Genomic DNA, 19996 nt, shown 5'->3' with positions numbered 1-19996 from the left:
GAACAAGAATGCCAAAATGAGGCACACACACAGACCAGACATAATATAATAGAGCATGTGTTTGGGATGCTCAGGTCACAGTTCCAGTATTTGGACACACACATCCGGTGGAGCCTTGCAGTACTCACCAGCTACATGTACCCAAATTGTTATGGTATGTGCCATGCTACACAATATGATCCTGCAGAAACAGCTGCAGCAAGAACAGCATGGGGCAGGGCCACACAGCTTCCCACCATTGCCAAGGTCTTCACAGGCATAGAGTGACTCGAGGAGGAACAACCTGAGCCTGCCCCAGTAAGCAGATGGAGACATGCCCAGTATGCCAACGCTGCAGCAAAGAGACAACGCATAGCACATACACTGACATAGTAGGGACCCAGGAAATGACACCTCTCTCTCACTCGCACATACAGTAAAAGGGATGCCAAACATGACACTACCTGTTCTCACCCATGTATAAGAAGTGTATTATGTGCATCCGACATAGGCAGTCCTCCAGCACCATCCTCAAGTCTGGCACACCCTCAAGGTAAGTCAGTCAACCTACCAATTGCCAAATGGAGTAGAATGTGTCGTTACCTGTATCTATGGAATGGATGTGAGCATGCAAGGGAATTGGGAGGCTGAATGTTATGGCAGCAGACAGTAGACACCCATAGTGGCACCATGACATCTGTGACACACACTGGAGTCACCATAGTAGCCAGTACTACACAGGGTGACAAAATCCAATGCAGGAAATGTATTGAATAACATGTGTGTCCATATGACTCACACATGCCAGTCAGGGCGGTTCACATACCCAACAACATTCTCAGCCAGCAGGACATGTGTAGACAAACCCAAACATAGCCTGTGCTATGGGCCCTGAATGATGGCTATGGTTAACCCCCCCCCCCCCAGGCTTACTCAGACAGACTACAGCAGGTCAGGCAGTGGGATGTTAGTTCTGAAGGGTAGGAAGTCAGACACTAATATGTAGGGCAACCAAAGCTACGATCTGTAGTACACTGTTATGCCTTTAATCAGCATGATAGGCAAGAATGCAGAATGAAATGGAGTACCTGACATACCAGTACAGTCATTGGAAATGTGTACAAGTGTCAGGTGTGACCCCCATCCTACGTAGTAATGTAATAACAGTCAGGTGTGCCACCCCCAATCCTGTGTAGAAATGTGGAAATAGACAGGTGTGCCTCCCATCCTATGTAGTAATGTAATAATAGTCAGGTGTGCCCCCCCCAACCCTGTGTAGAAATGTAGAAACAGACAGGTGTGCCCCCCACCCTACATAGTAATGTAATAACAGTCAGGTGTGCCCCCCAATCCTGTGTAGAAATGTAGAAATAGTCAGGTGAGCCCCCCCACCCTACGTAGTAACATAATAACAGTCAGGTGTGCCCCCAATCCTGTGAAGAAATGCAGAAATAGACAGGTGTGCCCCCCACCCTATGTAGTAATGTAATAACAGTCAGGTGTGCCCTCCAATCCTGTGTAGAAATGTAGAAAAAGCCAGGTGTGCCCCCTATCATATGTAGAAATGTAGTAACAGTCAGGTGTCTCCCCCCAATCCTGTGTAGAAATGTAGAAATAGTCAGGCGAGCCCCCCCCACCCTACGTACTAACATAATAACAGTCAGGTGTGCCCCCCCATCCTGTGTAGAACTGTAGAAAAAGTCAGGTGTGCCCACCCATCCTATGTAGAAATGTAGTAACAGTCAGATGTGCCCCCCCCAATCCTATGTAGAAATAGTCAGGTGAGCCCCCCTCATCCTATACAGAAATGTAGTAAGAGTCAATGCCAAATGCTCAATGGATACCCTGCAGAAACAGCATGCTACCTGTCAGTGTACAACACAAAGGTCAGCACTGCAGTACAAACTACCTGGACTCAATCCACACATTAAATACAGATGGGCATACTGGGCATGCTCACACACAGAGAAATGAAGGCAATGTCAGTCAACAACATACTGAAAGGTCATACTGGGCATGCTCACACACTGAAACACATGAAGGCCATGTCTGCAAACACCAGTGGACCAGACATATCTGGCAGTCGCAGTTGTTAGTGCAGACACTCATCAGTATGCACCACTCATGCCTTGCACACACAGTGGATAGGAATACAGACATATATGTAAGGACAACACACTATAACAGCCAAAGGTAGATGTACATAGATGTGTGGAAGAGGGAGACTGTGACAAGGATACATCCAGGCCTGTCCCACGCAACACACAGCCAAAGGGCCCCAACCACATGAGGTTCAGATGTCACTCACTGCAGATACTAGCCACCAGTATCTGTCAGCATTACAGACTATGTGGTGCATGTGCTAGCAGTGTAACATGACTGTACAAGGATGTAGTCATCTAGCAGCTGTATGCACATACCTGTGAACTATGACCTTGTGTGTGCTTGCATGTGGCGTGTTAACCTCTAGATGAATGGGTTATGGCCCATGCACACACACTGCCCTCCCCATAGCCCTACTATGACAAGCCTGCTGAGGCCATCCACTGTAAAATACACCTTTGGGAGAGTTGTAGCCTTGTTATCTCTGTGGCATGTCCCATACCTTTGTGCTGCTGTAGTATGATAAAATAGTTAGGTAAGGGTTCAAATCCCAGACATGGCAACTGTGTGTGTGTGTGTGTGTGTGTGTGTGTGTGTGTGTGTGTGTGTGTGTGTGTGTGTGTGTGTGTGTGTGTGTGTATCTGTCTCCATCAGTGTAGAGAGCAATGCTTTTTTAGGGTAGTCACACTCCCTACAATTGAAATGCTCTACTTTGGTAAGGCTGCTCATGTCATCCACCTAGAAATACATCTCTGGGAAGGATGCAGCCTACTAATCTCTGTAACACTACCATAACTGTGCACTGCTGTAGTGTAATATCAAACTCTGGTAGGGTTCTATTCCCACCCGTGGCAGTTCTGGATGTTGTGTATTTTAATGTCTGTGAAGGGAATAATGCATTTTTGGCTAGTCACACTCACTACAATTCAAATGCCCCACCTTGGCAATCCTGCTGATGTCATTCACTGTGAAATACACCTTTGGGGAGGGAGTTTTTCAGTAATCCCTGTGGTTCATCCTATAACAGCTTTATGCTGTAGTGTGATGTAGACCTCTGTTAGGGGTTCTATATCCACACATGTTGGTTGTGGATGTTTTGTGTGTGTTACAATGTCTGTGTAGGGAGCAGTGCATTCTAGCCTAGCCACACTAACTACAATTCAAATGCCCTACTTGACAAGCCTGCTGATGTCATTCTCTGTGAAATACACCTTTGGGGAAGGAGCTCTCCAGTAATCCCTGTGGTGCATCCTATAACAGCTTCTTGCTGTAGTGTGATATAGGCCTCTGTTAGGGGTTCTATACCCACACATGTCAATTGTGGAAGTTTTGTCTGTGTTTCAATGTCGGTGTAGGGAGCAGTGCTTTTTAGCCTAGCCACACTGACTACAATTTGAATGCCCTACTTTGGCAATCCTGCTGATATCATTCAATGTGAAATACACCTTTGAAGAAGGAGTACTCCTTTAATCTCCATGGCATGTGCTATGACTGTGTACTGCTGTACTGTAATAAAATAGTTAGGTAGGAGTTTTAATCCCAGACATGACATGTGTGTCTGCATTTGTAACTCTTGTCCTGTGTGGAGGTGGTTGTGAGTGTGTAACAAGTGGACCCAATGTGAAGTGGGTTTTGCAAATTTCTTATATGTTAGCCCTAGTATATATTACAATCTCCATTGTACAGTGATAACAGATGTGAAATAGCCGAGAGGCTGGGGTGCAGATCCATACCCATACATGTGACATCAAGGCCATGCAAGTAAAGTTAGCAACCTTAGTATTAGCCAGACAACACTCTCAACCCATTCTTCATACACACACACACACACACACACACACACACACACACACACACACACACACACACACACACACACACACACACACACACACACTTGCCTAGGCAACAGCCATTATGTTGGTAGTACATTACATATTGATCACTAATAATAACTATGGAGTGATTGCAGTGGCCTACGCATGGCACCCTGTCTGTCTGTCCAATAGGCACGTACATGCAGACAGTGCACCTTCCCCATGTTCCCCACTGGACACCTACAACACCTGTGGTGCCATCAAATGTGACCCACAAAGGACATACCATGCCTGAAAACATGCCCTGTATGGACAGATGCCACTGACACCAGGGAATGCTGTTAGCATGCTATCAATATAGGTGCAGGGTAAACCTGCTGTCCATTACCAGTTCCTACAACATGAGGCCAGGATTGGCACATCTGATGATAATTTGTATACACAACAAGAGCCAGACATCCCAGGTACAGTTACACATGTCACTGTACATGCATGTGGGATGTGTGCACATCACAGACACTGTCCATGTCATGGACTACTGAACACATACATGGCAAGCAATGCACAGCATTGCCCACATGCATTAGTCACCCAGGTGACTGGATGGTGAATACAATACACACCTGTGAGGGGAATTCCAGAATCTACACCCCTGAGCCACAATGCAGACCATTGTCATGTGGCCTGATGCCAAGGTGTACCCATCACCTAGCCTTGTATAGCCATCTGGCACAGTTCACCACTACACACCCATGAATTAATGCACTCATGCATGTCAGTACTGGCACCCTGTGTGTGTTGTATGATGTGCATGTTCACATTCACACTCACTACAACCCTCATTGGCATACTGCACAATGTTGTCTGATGTCAGACACCTCCCCATACCCTTTGCCCATATAACCTCTGCATGACCCCTGTAGTGAATGTGATACCTGCACAGTAATTTTTTTTGTGGCAATCTCACTAATGATGGGTTGTATTCCTGGCCCTGCCAAGTGTGTCAATGTGTGTGTGTGTCCCTGTGAGAATGTGGCTGTGTTGACATTGGCATCTGTTCATGTGGACAGGCATGTGTACTATACCTACCGTATAGCTACCATATCCCTGCTGCAGATGTCACTCACCGTCACATATACGTTCTGAGGGCTCCACAACATGTAACCTATGTGGCACATCCAATAACTGCATAAAAATGTAATAGCACTACATAGTCATCAGGGGTTTGATACCCTGTGCTAGTAGGTGTGTGACACAAACATGCTTAAGTTTTACTCTCCAACACCTCCCTGACTTGTCTTTGCCACTATCTGCCTCTCTCACTCCCTCTCTGGTGGATGTGGAGACCTACACCTGCTTTGCTTAGGCAGCAGCATGTGCATTTTAAGTGATGCTCATGATCAGTTGATGGCCTCTGCACGAATTGCAGCCCTCCCCTAGCTGATTGCATGTGAAACAGCTGCGGTAACATTCCCATAACCAATTGCATGGAAACACACTCCAGTATTTAGGAACATCATGTTGGTGTTGGCCCTTTTCATTCACTGTGAGCAGGAGCTAGATCTTTTGTTTGGCAAACAGCATCTCAGATGGACTGGAGATTTACCTCTAACAACATACACTGCGGAAACAGGGCAACACACAGGAGGGGGATGTGCCTGACCTGACTAAAGACTGTAAGTGCTGCTATCCTGCATTTGGAGTAGTGTTGGTTTAACAGTGTGTGCGTGGATATAGCTGTCCTACATGTTTTAATACCTGTCATGTTAGTTCTATGTTTATGAGGAATCCCCATCTGTAGGGTCATCTGCAGACTGGGCAGTGTGTTGTGCCTTTGGTATCATGTGTTATCCACAGAGCATCTATCTGTGAACTACAGAAGGTAGAGTGAGGACTGCAGTCTGTAGATGGTGAAAGCCATGACAGTTACTGACTTCATATCCCTCATAGGACATATGTTGCAACAAACCTTGTTACAACAGTAAACGTATGAGGTTATCACAGCAACATGTCAATATTGGCCCTGCGTATGTGATTCCAGCCACAACTCTGTTAACCTTTGTACATATGTCATGCATTAATAGGTGCATATGTGCTGTACACCATAATTAGTGCCATCATATGTGATAACAAGCCAGTGAGATATCAGACTGCTACACATGTTATGTACAGTAGGGGTTATATCTGATGACATAACCTGGACATTCTGTGGTTGTTTGTACAGTACTGAGGTCTGTGTACTTATGCTGAATGTTGACAGTGTGCATATTGTTAATATGTACGTTGGCCTGTGTACAGACTGTGGTAGCTGTCATTGTTCTAGGTCCCATCCTATCTATTGTTACATGCTGCTCCACTGTATGTTACTATATTGGCTTACATGTTTGTAGGGCCATACACGCACATGTTCCATACCACAGACAGGCATCAGACCAAACTGTGTAGCAGCCCAGTATATGTAGGGTTAATCTGTGAGTGGCACATATGAGGATGATGTTGAACAGATAGTCCATATACTGTAATATTATGCTAGCTTACCATATGTGGCTGTGGCTGTGTTCACATTGGTTCTGGTTATGCACTTTCACACACAGGTGTATCTTACCCTGTGCTGTGACATGCCTGTAGAGCCTGCTATATATGCAGGCACATGTGCATTCCCCCATAGGAGATGTAGGCCAGTGTTGAGTCAGTTTGCCTGTAGCCTGCACAGTGCATTGTTACATGCCTGGCAGCTTAGTGTACTTACCAAGTGAAATGTCGTGTCCAGATAATTGCCAGATGTACTGCTGCCGGGCCTCCCTTAACAGTCATGTATGTCAGACAGAGCAGTGGGATGCTGTACAGATGTACATCAATATCTAGTGGGTAGTATGTGGCCATGGCACCCCTGTACCAGTGGTTATTATGTGTCACGACAGACAGGGGTGTGTGAATGCATAACCTATGGTGGCAAATGTTTACCAGTCATTATGTGTTACACACATCTACATGGCTGTTAACATCCATATTGTTAGGCATGGTCCACATGTATTGTACTATGGGGTTCTATGTATACCTCTGGACTGTACAGAGTGTGTCAGAATGTCCACATACATTGGCCAATATCTCTCCTGCAGTCCACAGGTGCATTATGTGCTAGCACCGGTACTGTACTATGATGTTCTTAGGATGTCTGTCATTAGCCAATGGCGCACATGTGAAAAGATGTGACCTGTCACACACATCATGTCTGTGAAGACAATCCCAATTACAGTAGCAATAGTCTACTAATATACCTGCTATACATACCTGACATGAACCTTTCACTATGAAGTTGGGACTACAGAGACTGGGGTAGGGCTACACTCCATGTTCAGGACGTATAGTGAAAATATATGTACATATAATTATACATATATATATATATATATATATATATATATATATATATATATATATATATATATATATATATATATAAAATTAAGCATATACATATCAACATATATAAATGGGTATGTATATATACATAGATAATTATATACACACCCAGCTATATACATATAAAGAGCAATATATGTCTACACATATACAGATAGTGATACATATGCACATATATGTATGGATATCTACAGATATATTGACAGTAGTAGGTATATTTTATATATATATATATATATATATAAATATATATATATATATATATATATATATATATATATATATATATATATATATATATATATACATAACTAGGCATATCTGTACACATAGAATGTGCATACATATATATAGCTATATACATATATATCTATATATACATATACGTAAACCTATATATACACATATGTATATATACATATATGCATATATATATATATATATATATATATATATATATATATATATGTATGTATGTATACATATGTACATATGAAGAGATGTACACATGGTTTTATATATATATATATATATATATATATATATATATATATATATATATATATATATATAGCACTATACAGATGTGTATATAGACATATGTATAAGTATACATGTGTATGTATATGTAGACATATATACACCTATGATATGTATACAACCATATTCCTATCATGAGTAAACATCATGGTTTTGTATACCCTCCCACATGTATCTCACCGTATGTATATGCTATGTGCACATAATGATAAAACAACATATGTGATGCAACAGTCATATTAATATCAAGGACTACACAAATTAGGAACTAAAGGCAATTGTACAATTCTACTCAATATGTGTCCTGACAGCTCTATTGGTAAAACAACAGCTGTCTCCACAGTGGTCATGTTGTAGTGGTTAAGTGTTGTGACTTCAGTGCCAAGGGTCCTGGGTTCAAGACCTGCAAGGGCTGTTATTTTTGTTGCTGTGCAGAACAAGGACTGTCGGATACAGAATGGTTAAGGCAGTTTTGGGCAGCTTTACGTGGTTTGCATGGGTTTCTGGAAAGCTAAGTGGGGATAAGCTATGGGTAAATGTACGGGCACGTACACAGTGCAGGCAGCGCTTATTAGTGTGCAAATCAGATTAACTATTATATTGCAGCAATGTTGATACTTGCTAAGCATAGCTTAGCCCTGGTAACCAGGACACACAACCCAGCCTGATAATCTGTAATAAGTGTATGTAATGCCATGTACAATACATACACCTATATGCTGTCATTACAGTAGGAAGGGGTGTGAGTGTCATGTGTGGGACACAGACATAATGTGAGGCCTGTACAGCACTGTTATCCATGTGAATGTGTGGCATACAGGTGTGGTAGCCCAGGGTACGTGCTGTCACACAGGCATGAAGTGCACCATAGCAGTACTTCTGTTAACAGTGCTAACCCAGGCAAGAGCAGAGTGCTTAATATAGTACTGACAACAGGCACACCTGCGAGCATGGCTGGACATCGACGCCTCCCTGTTGTATCCCTGGTGTGTGAACTGTGTCACAGTATATACCCCTTACTGGTCTGTCAATGCACTCATGCTACTGTATAGCTACCTGCCCGCTGATGGCTGTTTGTCCCTGTACAGATGTGCAGATGACAGGTATCCAGCTGGGATATGTACAGGCAACCTATGCCTGACTGATGTCCTACTATGCATGTGGCATGTGCATGAGATGCATATCCCTGCAGTACCAATGTTGGGGTATACTATGGGTTGTATCGCAGTCATGGCCAATGTGTGATGGTGGGTATGGCAGAGTGTCATAATGGGTTTCAGGGAGTACAATATCCAGTGGGGGATGTGGGTGCTGCGTACACTATTACACCAAGGTACACATGGTATATGTCCCATGTACCACATTATGGTTACCACTGTCACCGTCAATCATGCAGGTAACTGTTACCACAATCCAAGCCAGTTATGCATGTGAGGTGTGCGGCCTACCTGTAACACATTGGAGCCACAGTCAAGGTAGTTAGCAGTGATAGGCTGTGGTATCTCAGATGTGTGTCTGGCTGTTATGTGTCTGTAAATGTGTATATGACAGTATGTCACACTACGTATCTTCCAAATACACACATTACATCCCCATTAGCATACTGTACATGCTGGGGGATGTTCTGCATGTTCCATATAACCTGGGACACACCTCACCCTAAATGCTGTGCAGTGTGTGCATTGTAAGTCACACATGTCAGTATCATAACATAGTGAGGTAGGGGTCTAGTCCCAGTGTTGGCGAGTAACAGTGTGTGTGTAGGTGGATGGGTCTACATCAGGTTGCAGGGTATATACGGCTCTGTGGTCCACCTGTCCAGGTGGCACAGGCAATAACCAGTATAGTAACCTGTAAAACGTGTATGAATGTACCCCAGATATGTCACAGACATGGTGTCAGCACAGTGACATACCCCGTTGTGCAATATGACTGCAGACCATTTTTGTGCTGACACATGTACACCTACAACACACATGGATAACATTATAAGCACCGCAATCAACCAGTGTTACTAACAGTTATAATGCATCACTGCTGGATGGCTACACTACCTACCAAATATGCCTCACACTCTACTCCCTACAACATGTCACACTGCAGAACTGTGGTACACTGTTGTACAGTCACTGTGTGCATCAGAACCATATCAGCCTGTCCCTGCAGTGATGGTATGGATGACAGGGATAGGGCACAGGTATCATCAAATGCACAGGGTGTGGTATTGGTTTGCCAGAGGCCGAGGGTGGGCCATACATTTGACACTATGTGTGTGGCTGATGGGTGTACTCTGGGGAGCTGGTTGAGGTGATGTGGTGTGTGTAGGTATGGGGTTGCCCTAGGTGTGTTTGCATAGTGTGTAGGTATGCATGCACACAGTTCTGCCACGTGGCTGCCCTACACATGTGTTTATGGACAGCTGCAGACCATACCTGGCAGGGTTTTCAGTTCACTGCCTCTGGCCATGGATATGTGGACTGTGCCTGCCAGGGTTTCTGCTGGCATGTCCAGGTACAGGCCCTGATGTGCTACTCTCACCTGATGACATTTGTCCGCTGGTACCAGGTCCCTGCTGGGACTGGCCAGGACAATGTGCATGTGGCCTGCTGTGGTGTAGTGTGGACAGCACACCCCTGCACTGCCAGGGCTGCTATTGCCACTATGGGAGCCCCTTGGTGTCCTAGCACATCCACATTGACTGCCAGCTGTTGGTGTTGCTGGCCCACGTCCACGTGGGCATCACTGCATCCCCACCATATGTTGAAGCACGGATGCACCACTACAGCTGATGAGGGCCATCATTTCATCATGCCATCTATCTGTGTGCTTGGTATAAGCACGGATGGCACCTGACAGCTCATGGAGGTTGCCACTTACAGATGGGAGAGCAGCCCTCTGCAGCCTAAGGCCCTGTCTGGTGTAATGCTCAATATGCACCTGCGCTGCCATTACAGCCTGAAACATGCATCTGCTGGTAGCAGCTATGTCGCCTGTGCCAGGGGCATGATGTCCAGTGGCCCTACCACGAGCATTCTGGGACATCTATCTATGTGGCAGCCTGCCGGACATCTGGCTATGCCTGTTGTGACCAGACATAGTAGACATGGTTACCACACTTTCCTGTGCACTGCCACTGAACTCCAGCTGTCCCTCTGCTATGGCATTGGTGATGGGGTGGGTATAGGCACTGAAACTGTGTGCGGGGGTGGGGTGGCTAAAAGGGGGATGTCAAATGTTGGTGCAGTGTCAGCCCCTGGCAACCACATCTGTGCCTCAACATTATTATCATCATCATCGGTGTCTGTATGGACACCTACATTAGATTGCATGCAGGAGGGACCCTGACCCATCTCGCCACCTGTGGGGGAAAACAATAAACACACTTTAAAACCTATACAGCATTGCCTAACAGTACACACACACACACACACACACACACACACACACACACACACACACACACACACACACACACACACACACACACACACACACACACACACACACACACACGCACACCTCCATAATACCTACCTGTCCATGGCTTTACAGACAGTCCCAAGTATATGTCCATGTGTTACCCCATTCTGCATCACAGTTGTTAACATACACATACTGATACCACTCATTAACATCACAATCTTCTAAATGCCCACACAAGCAGCCACAACACAAGGTCTGTTGCTACTTTACCTGCCTGACCTGTGTGCAGTGGATTTACATGGCCTCACTGCTGTCATTCGGTATGCACCCTCTGTATGGCTGGAAATAATGTGCATGGCCCCTATATGTGTGGGCTAGTATTTTGTATCCATAATAGCTCCCACTGGTGTGTCATATGTATGTAATGCTCAGTACAAGCCAGATATGCTGGTCCGTCAGCCCATCATGTGACACCTGTAATATTTGGATACACTCCCTGGTGTTGACTATTACTTCCCCAATGCATTTGTAAAGCTGCATACATGGGTTGTAGGTGACCTCTCTGCTGACTGCGATATTAAGTGTGTACCTGGAGTCTACCTTTCCTCTGCATGCCTGTTCCATGCTACAGACCATATTATACTATTTGCTGTCCTGCGATTACACACATGACAGGTATTCCTGTTGTGTAATGTGGCAGTCCATGTCCATGTACTCCATGGTCCCAAAGTGAGGTACACCTGTATGAACACCCCACAATCGCATATGTGCATACATGGCCACACACACAAACACATGCATGCACACACACATCATACATGCATCTACCTCCCCCCACTTCACCAGAGTGACCCTGCAGGCAAACTAACTAACCACCAGGATGCACACACACACACACACACACACACACACACACACACACACACACACACACACACACACACACACAGCACACACACACACACATACACATACAGCTGAGGTTGTACAATGATAATACACACAGTCCTCCTATTACCCGTCTGCCAACATGCAGATCATATGGTACAGAAGAGCATGTAGTTAAGCTATAGTCAATCCATACTAGCAACAATATACATGTGTGTGATGCATGTGCTGTATCACTAGGTGATGCCCCTTCTCCTGGATACCATTGCACCCATGTGCACAGTTTTACTGTGCACCTATTCTGCACTGCACCCTGCCATGTACTGTGCACCACAATAGGTGTACAACCCATTGTGGAATGTGTAGTACTATGTCAGTTATGTCAGCTTTACTTCTCACAGCCCCTATGTTTTTCAGCAACACATATCTGGGATGATATGTGGACAGTTGTCATTGGTGAATGCCTGATGCCTGATTTACAGCTGCCAACATCAACAGACCATGTATGACCACTGCAATACTCTTACACTGACAACCATCAGAGCATACCATGGCTATGGGGGGTGTACACACCATTATTGAATTTACACACACATCATTGATCTGCCATGGGACCATATCACCGCATATCTTAGCAGTACACAAGCCCAATAAATGACATATGTCCTGTACTTTCACATGCAGTGTCTACAGATTGTGTTAGGTGTGTGGCTGCTGACTGCAATGCATACACACCATGTGGGCATATGTGTGCACACTCTTATCATGATAGTTTATCACATCTCTTGTGTTGTGTACTACAGCAGTCACTGCTCATGGCAGAAATATACCAGCGTGAGCCATCTGCATTTGCCAGTGTATGTTCAATCTGCCCTACACATGTCCCCCATTCTGCATGATTGCAAGGTCTACTCATGTGCATATCACATTGTGTTCACACAATGCCATTACTATTGCTGTGTTGGTAGGGTTATGTTTGCCATGGGTCCTGAACCTGACTATGTGCAGATAGAGCCTTTTCCTACCATCCTTAGCATCCCTGCTGCAGTGCACTGATGTGTCATGCTGAGACCCCCCATCAGCTTTTATGCAGATGCGTGACAGGTAAGCCCTACACATTTGTGTCACTTTGCAGTGTCCCATACACTGAACACCACATGTTGCAATTTAGACCCAGCTGATAATGTGGACTACTGTATTGCCTTATGCCATAGTGTATCTCTGCAGCAGTTGGCATTGTCTTACAGGTATATACACTGGTGTTGCACTGTATATGGGTGTTGTTCAGAATATGTCACTACTGTAGGCCATGTCTACCAACAGAATGTTACTCTCTGTGGACACATTCCGCAATGACAGGATGCTAGTTATCATGCAGGTGTGTGACATACCTTTCCAATTCTCCATCATGGTTGCCCCTGTGAGACTGTGCATTTCACAGCAACAATACATGCACATGTACAGTATGCATTCAGGTTAGGTGTGTTAGAAGTTTGCATGGAATATACCATCACCATTACATGCCCGGTGTGTTGGCATGAATCTACATACACATATTCACCAGCTACAGGATGCTGCCTTGTTGTTATCCAGGAGGGACCTACATAAAAGGGTGAGAGATGCAATGTCAGTGGCCACACCTGTGGCACTGCTACAGGCTGGGTGCAGTACTACCATACATCAATGGTAAATTCCCTACAATACTATCACATCTAGACATCTGTTTATCACTACAATGCAGCAACACAACATATCTATGACATGTCAGATATGCATGAGCTACCTGTACCAATGAGGATGTTTACACAACAGTGGTCTACTGATGTGCCCTGTGTCCTTACCTGCATGCTCCTCGGCCAGTGTGTGGGTGACACCCACCTTCATGAAGAGGTTCAGTATTTGTTGGTGGTCCAGACAGGCAGGTGCCATGAGACTGGCCAGGAGCTCCTCCACACGTGTCAGGGGGGATGGATGGCATGCCCCCCCATGGTGAGGTGATCACCCTGGCTGCAGGAGCATGCCGGAGGCATTGTGAAGCAGGTCAGTACAATGATGCCAGACCTGCTCATAGCTGCGGTTGTGCAGTCCGACATCATTGACCCTGTGGACTAAGTCATTCCACAGGGCAGTCTGTTCCTGCTGCTCATGTGCATGCCTGCCAAACAACAGCGGCTAGTGCTGGATTAGTTGTGCTATCACCACGTCATCCTCAGCATTGGAAAAGGTGGGCAACTGTGCATGTGCCATCTTGGCTGAATGGCATAAAGATGGAAACAGGTTTGAGCAACTCATACAGCAAGGTTACCACAGTTTGTAATACACATCTCTGTCACCCCTCCCAGCAGATCAGCTTCAACAGACTGTACACACAACTCATTAGGTATGGCTACAGCTTAACTACTGTTTGGACAGATTTTGTATTCTACCACACCTTCTGCTACGTGATTGCAGCCATGTCCCCTGTGTGGACACTATCATTGCTGGCCTGTTACAGACTATTCACTTGCATGCCATTGTCAGGGCCACTATGGTTACATATATGCCAGTGGTATGGCTGCTCTGTGATTGCTGTACATCTGACTGTCTGTGTTATTGGGGATATCTATGCATGCTGTTGGACATGTACTGGGATTGTGTAGACTATTACTACCAACAAACGTTCTATAACAGTGACACAATAACATGTATACGTTCTATTGGCCAGCTGATCCACCTCTCCACACCCATCTGCCCATGATACCTGGCCACATCACATGTGTGTCCCAACCTGGAGCCTCCACGTGTACTGTTACAGCAATACCATCAGGTAGAACCACCCAGGGGATGTTGCCCCCCCCCCAGGGCACACACAGACATGTTCCTGTCCCCTGAGCTCAGGTCTAGGGTCCATTACATACCGGGCTTGATAGACACATGAGGGATATGCTACATCAGTCTGAGGCACCCAGTACACATTCACACGGTGAGCATGCTCCTCCTCCTCAGCTTCCAGAGCAGGCACCTTCAGGACGTGGACTGCTGTTGTGAGTGGCAGTGGGTGGGAGGCTTGTTCCCATTATGCCCATATTGGGTACCATGAAGCACCCACATCACAGACCACACACACCATCTTCAGTGTTTACCCACCACATGTGTCACATACCACCCCTGTAGACTGTCCTCTATATCTACCAATCCTGACCACCTCCACATGTGTACCTGCCATACTTCCCCATATTCTCATTGCTTACTTTTCACAGACGGGGCAATGTGGTGCCAACAATAGACTAACATTTTACATACTCATCCATGGTGCACACACTGCCAGCTGTAGATATCTGTTTGTATTGCTGTGTGTGCTGCTGCCTCGTACATAGCACACATCACTGTGGTAGTGATATAGGGGAAATGTCTTTACATACATATATGTTTGTGTGTGTGTGTTTGTACATATGTAGACATGTGCATATAGGTATATATCTATATATGGGTAGATATATATGATGTCATATACATGTGCACATATATATGTCTACACATGGGTATATCTATATTTCTGGACATACATGCTGATATACATATATATCCTTATATATTATATATGTGACATATGTACACATATGCATACCTACATATGGGGTAAATTCCGACATTAGCTCCACAATCTCACAACACCTTCCTGCACAGCTGCACTGTTCTGCCTTGCTACAACACAGATAGGTGCCACATATGAACACGGCCTGACATTAGTGGGGTATATGTGGGACCTGATTACAGGTAACCCTAATACACAAATATGGCATTCTGGCATGCTACATTACAGATTCACCTGAGTATCCTGCTAGTAGTGGGCCATGGCTCTCGCATGTCCATCATAATGGCATTACTTCCACCACCAGCTATTGGTCACATAATATACATATTTCCCATTACACAATACACACTATGATGGCTTACATCATGTCTGTCAGTGCTGACCTGCACAGTTAACTGCCATGGCCCACTACCCACAGGGACGGACACTATTGTCCATAGCAGTTGTTCAGTTGAACATCATCACAACAACACCTGATGGCACATATAACTCATTCCACATAATCTATCCCATTATGATGGATTAGGTACTACATTCTAATACATGTACATATACTTCACATACCTGTTGTGGGAATGATGTCCTTATGAATGACAGCTGGCTAAATGCCTGCATCTTCAGCTATTAGTTTGATGAGCTTTTGTTTTTATTTTTCTGCTTTCACTTTCTCTCTCTCTCTCTCTCTCTCTCTCTCTCCAGTGAATGGATTGAGCTGCTTTGAGTAGATTGCAGCCTAGCTTTAGTAAGTGACGCACTTGATCTGGTGATGGCATCTGCACTAGTCAGTGTCTTACACTTGCTAACTGCATGCAGCTTGCTGTGTAGTACTTCCAATTACCACTGTAATAGCAACCACCTACTATAACTCCCTGCATCATGTGGGTGAGGTCCCTTTACCTTTCCTGTGTGACGGACATCCTTCCTGTGTGTGGGCATCAGTATTACAGACAGCAGTTAGCAATACCTCTTACAGGAGAACCAGAATACTCAGTCCAGTTACATATTTGTAGGAGGTTCCAGAATTACAGACAGAGTGTGAGTAGAGTTATGTTATGCTTTGTATAGTACTGGTGTTACAGGATGTGTGTGTACATACTAGTTTACCTTGGAATGCAGTCTGTCTGCATAACTCTGAAATGTGGGCCTGTCCTCTTGGTGGCCAGAGGTGTGCCTATCATGTTTTGTCTTTCCACCACACAGGTCCTGTGTCAGATATTTCACTGGCAGTGTGTGTGTGTTGAGTGCTATCAGTACATAGCTACATCCATTTATGTTTCTAACCTCAATTTCCTGACTAAGGGTATGTTTCAGACTATCCTGTAACACCAGTGGCTTGCTTAATGTGTGGCAACAGTTTTCCACATATGGGCCTGTGTTCCAGCCTCTGTCCTCCACCTACATACCAAGCTTTGCACATATGACATGCTGTCAGGGGTTGTTCTGTAGTGGGCTGCGAGTATATCATACTGCCATTCCTGCCATCAGTCCACTGCTGTTGTATCCCCCACACATAAGATGGGGCTGGGGGCATATATGTGTGGGCTTCACCTACACAATACATGTGTGCCCTTATGCACTCTAGAGGCCAGTGCATGCAACAGTGGTATATGGCCCTGTATTACTGACTTGGGGGGGTGCACCATAAATGATCTAGGCTGTTCTAAAATGTGGGGGTGAGCTGCCTTAATGTATCTGGATGTACAATACTGTATACTCCGCCTATATTTACATTACTTACATAAATTGGGTTAATGCAGGCCTACAGTCTCCTGCCATACAGACTGTTCTGCTTGTCAGTGTGCTTGTGATGGTTTCAGTAATGCCTTGTTATGTAACAGTTACATCCCATTTGGTCAACTGAAGTCTTTACCACCTAGTGTTTTGTACAGAGTGTAGATAGAGGCTGCTGAACTATACACCTGCATTACTTATTGTTGATTGTTTGGTATCCTGTGGCCCAGTCTGTCTTTACTATTGTACAATTTGAAGGGCTTGGCCTGGACAGCAACAGTTGTGAACCTTTCCACACTACTGTATTAGTATAACTGTTTCACAGTTGCATTACTCTGTTTATATGGATGTCAGTGTCTGAACAGCTATATGACATGGTATAAAGAACTGTAATAGTATACAAATAAAGGTTTTCAATTTCTGCAAACCTGTGTGTGGTGTTTTTTCCTATGACTTCTCTGTGAGAGTATGTTGCAGGCAACGATTGTCGTTTAAATGGGTGGCCCATACAGTGTCCAGTTGTTCAGGTGTTAACTGCAGGCATAGTGGCTGTTCCATATTGTGTGCACCTTCTACATATGTTTCTTATTGTACATATCTCTGCGTGTGTATGTGTAGTCACATGTATGTATATATATATATGTGTGTGTGTGTGTGTGTGTGTGTGTGTGTGTGTGTGTGTGTGTGTGTGTGTGTGTGTGTATCTGTATCTGCATATATGTGTCTGTGTATATGTATCCTGGGGATGTTGACAGCTTCCACATTTTACATTTTCTATGGGAGGCAGATTGTACTGCATGATATGTTACCAATACCAGCCTGACATCATACAGGTGGGATGCAGTACTGTTAACATCTTGTGCCCATGTCATGTCAGGTTCTGGTTATGGGATCTGCAACACTTGGTAGAGTATTGCAGGGCAGACGTGTTTGGCTGTGGGGGGGTATGATTATTCATACAAGACATATATTGTTTGGGGCCTCTCAACCCCATTAATGGTGCATGTGGACATATATGTTTTTGTTAATCTACTATTGCTATCTACAGATGTATGGCCATATATACCTATATATATATATATATATATATATAGATATATATATATATATATATATATATATATATATATATATATATATATATATATATATATATATATATATATATAACTATGTCTGTATATACCTACATAGATATATATCTGCGTACATATATGTAACTTGCTGTGTATATGTAGAAATATAGGTGTAGACATGTATATATGTCGAAGTAGGCATTTGCATGTATATATGTTCATATATATATATATATATATATATATATATATATATTTCTAAAGATATATATATATATATATATATATATATATATATATATATATATATATATATATATATACATATGTTGTATCTGTTTAGATATTAATATATTTACACACACACTTACATCTAGATGTTGGTTACATTCTCTGTAGTGTTGCATGACTGTGCTGGATGATATCTTTCTGAAAACAGCAGGTTTATGTATATCTGGCATAGCTTAGTAGTAAATTACTTTGTTGATGGTGTGCAGGGTCCTGGGTTCAAGAATTGTAAAGGCTGTTTATTTTGTTGCTGGGCAGAACACAGGCCGTTGGATACAGAGTGATCAAGGCACATTAAAGCAGTTGTAAATGGGTTAGCGTGGGTGTACGTGGAGGTAAGCACTTCTAACATCCAGTTACAGTTTCTTATACTCATTTAGCTTCTACTTTGCTTAATCTGTGTAGGCAGTGCTTACCCCCGTGCCAACAGGCTTAGACCCACTTACTGCTGCTTAAAAGTGCTTACTCTCTCTTACCCCTGCACTAAATTCTTTAAAAGAAAAGAAAAAAGGGTTGATAGGAAAGTGGTTAAAAAGGGGCACAAAGAGGGAAAGACAGTAGTGAAAATAGCTAGGGATGTGCAGGAAGGGTGTAGGGAAGGTCCATAGATGCCCATTTCTTCTACAGCAACAGCTGTGCATATACACTGAATTTGGAGGTAGATTTGGACACTCAAACCCCTAGGAGAGGGGTGAGGACAACAATAATAAGTTGTGATGCCAGTTAGACCAGATTACATGTGTCCAGTGGACATGTGTGTGAAACAGACAGCTATGTATGGGGCGAGATCTTTTTGTGAGAACAGATTGCCCTTTTTTTTTTCAGGTGAGAGTGGGATGTTGGGGAGGGATAATAGGTATATTTGGGGAGGTAGGTTGTGGAGGTTAACAGGCAAGACACACAAGATGCATACAGGGGCAGTATATGACACATGTGGGGGGTAAACACCTTAATGGGGAGGGGTGTTGGGATATCGGAAGCCCACAAAGCCCCTAGTCGTAACAGTGGAACTAAGGTCCCCACCCATGGGCAGTCACCACTGCACCTTCACAGCCCCGAAGGTGGCTGTGCTGGGGTCTGAGCCGCAGAGCCAGGCTGTCTCTCTAATTGTGACACACGGCCCTCGAGCTGGCATAGAAGATCACTGAACTGCT

The sequence above is a fragment of the Protopterus annectens genome, chromosome 1.part2 (assembly GCF_019279795.1).
Source record: "Protopterus annectens isolate FY-2018-M chromosome 1.part2, PAN1.0, whole genome shotgun sequence".
NCBI classification, from domain to species: Eukaryota; Metazoa; Chordata; order Ceratodontiformes; family Protopteridae; genus Protopterus; species Protopterus annectens.
This window is presented reverse-complemented; position numbering follows the sequence as displayed.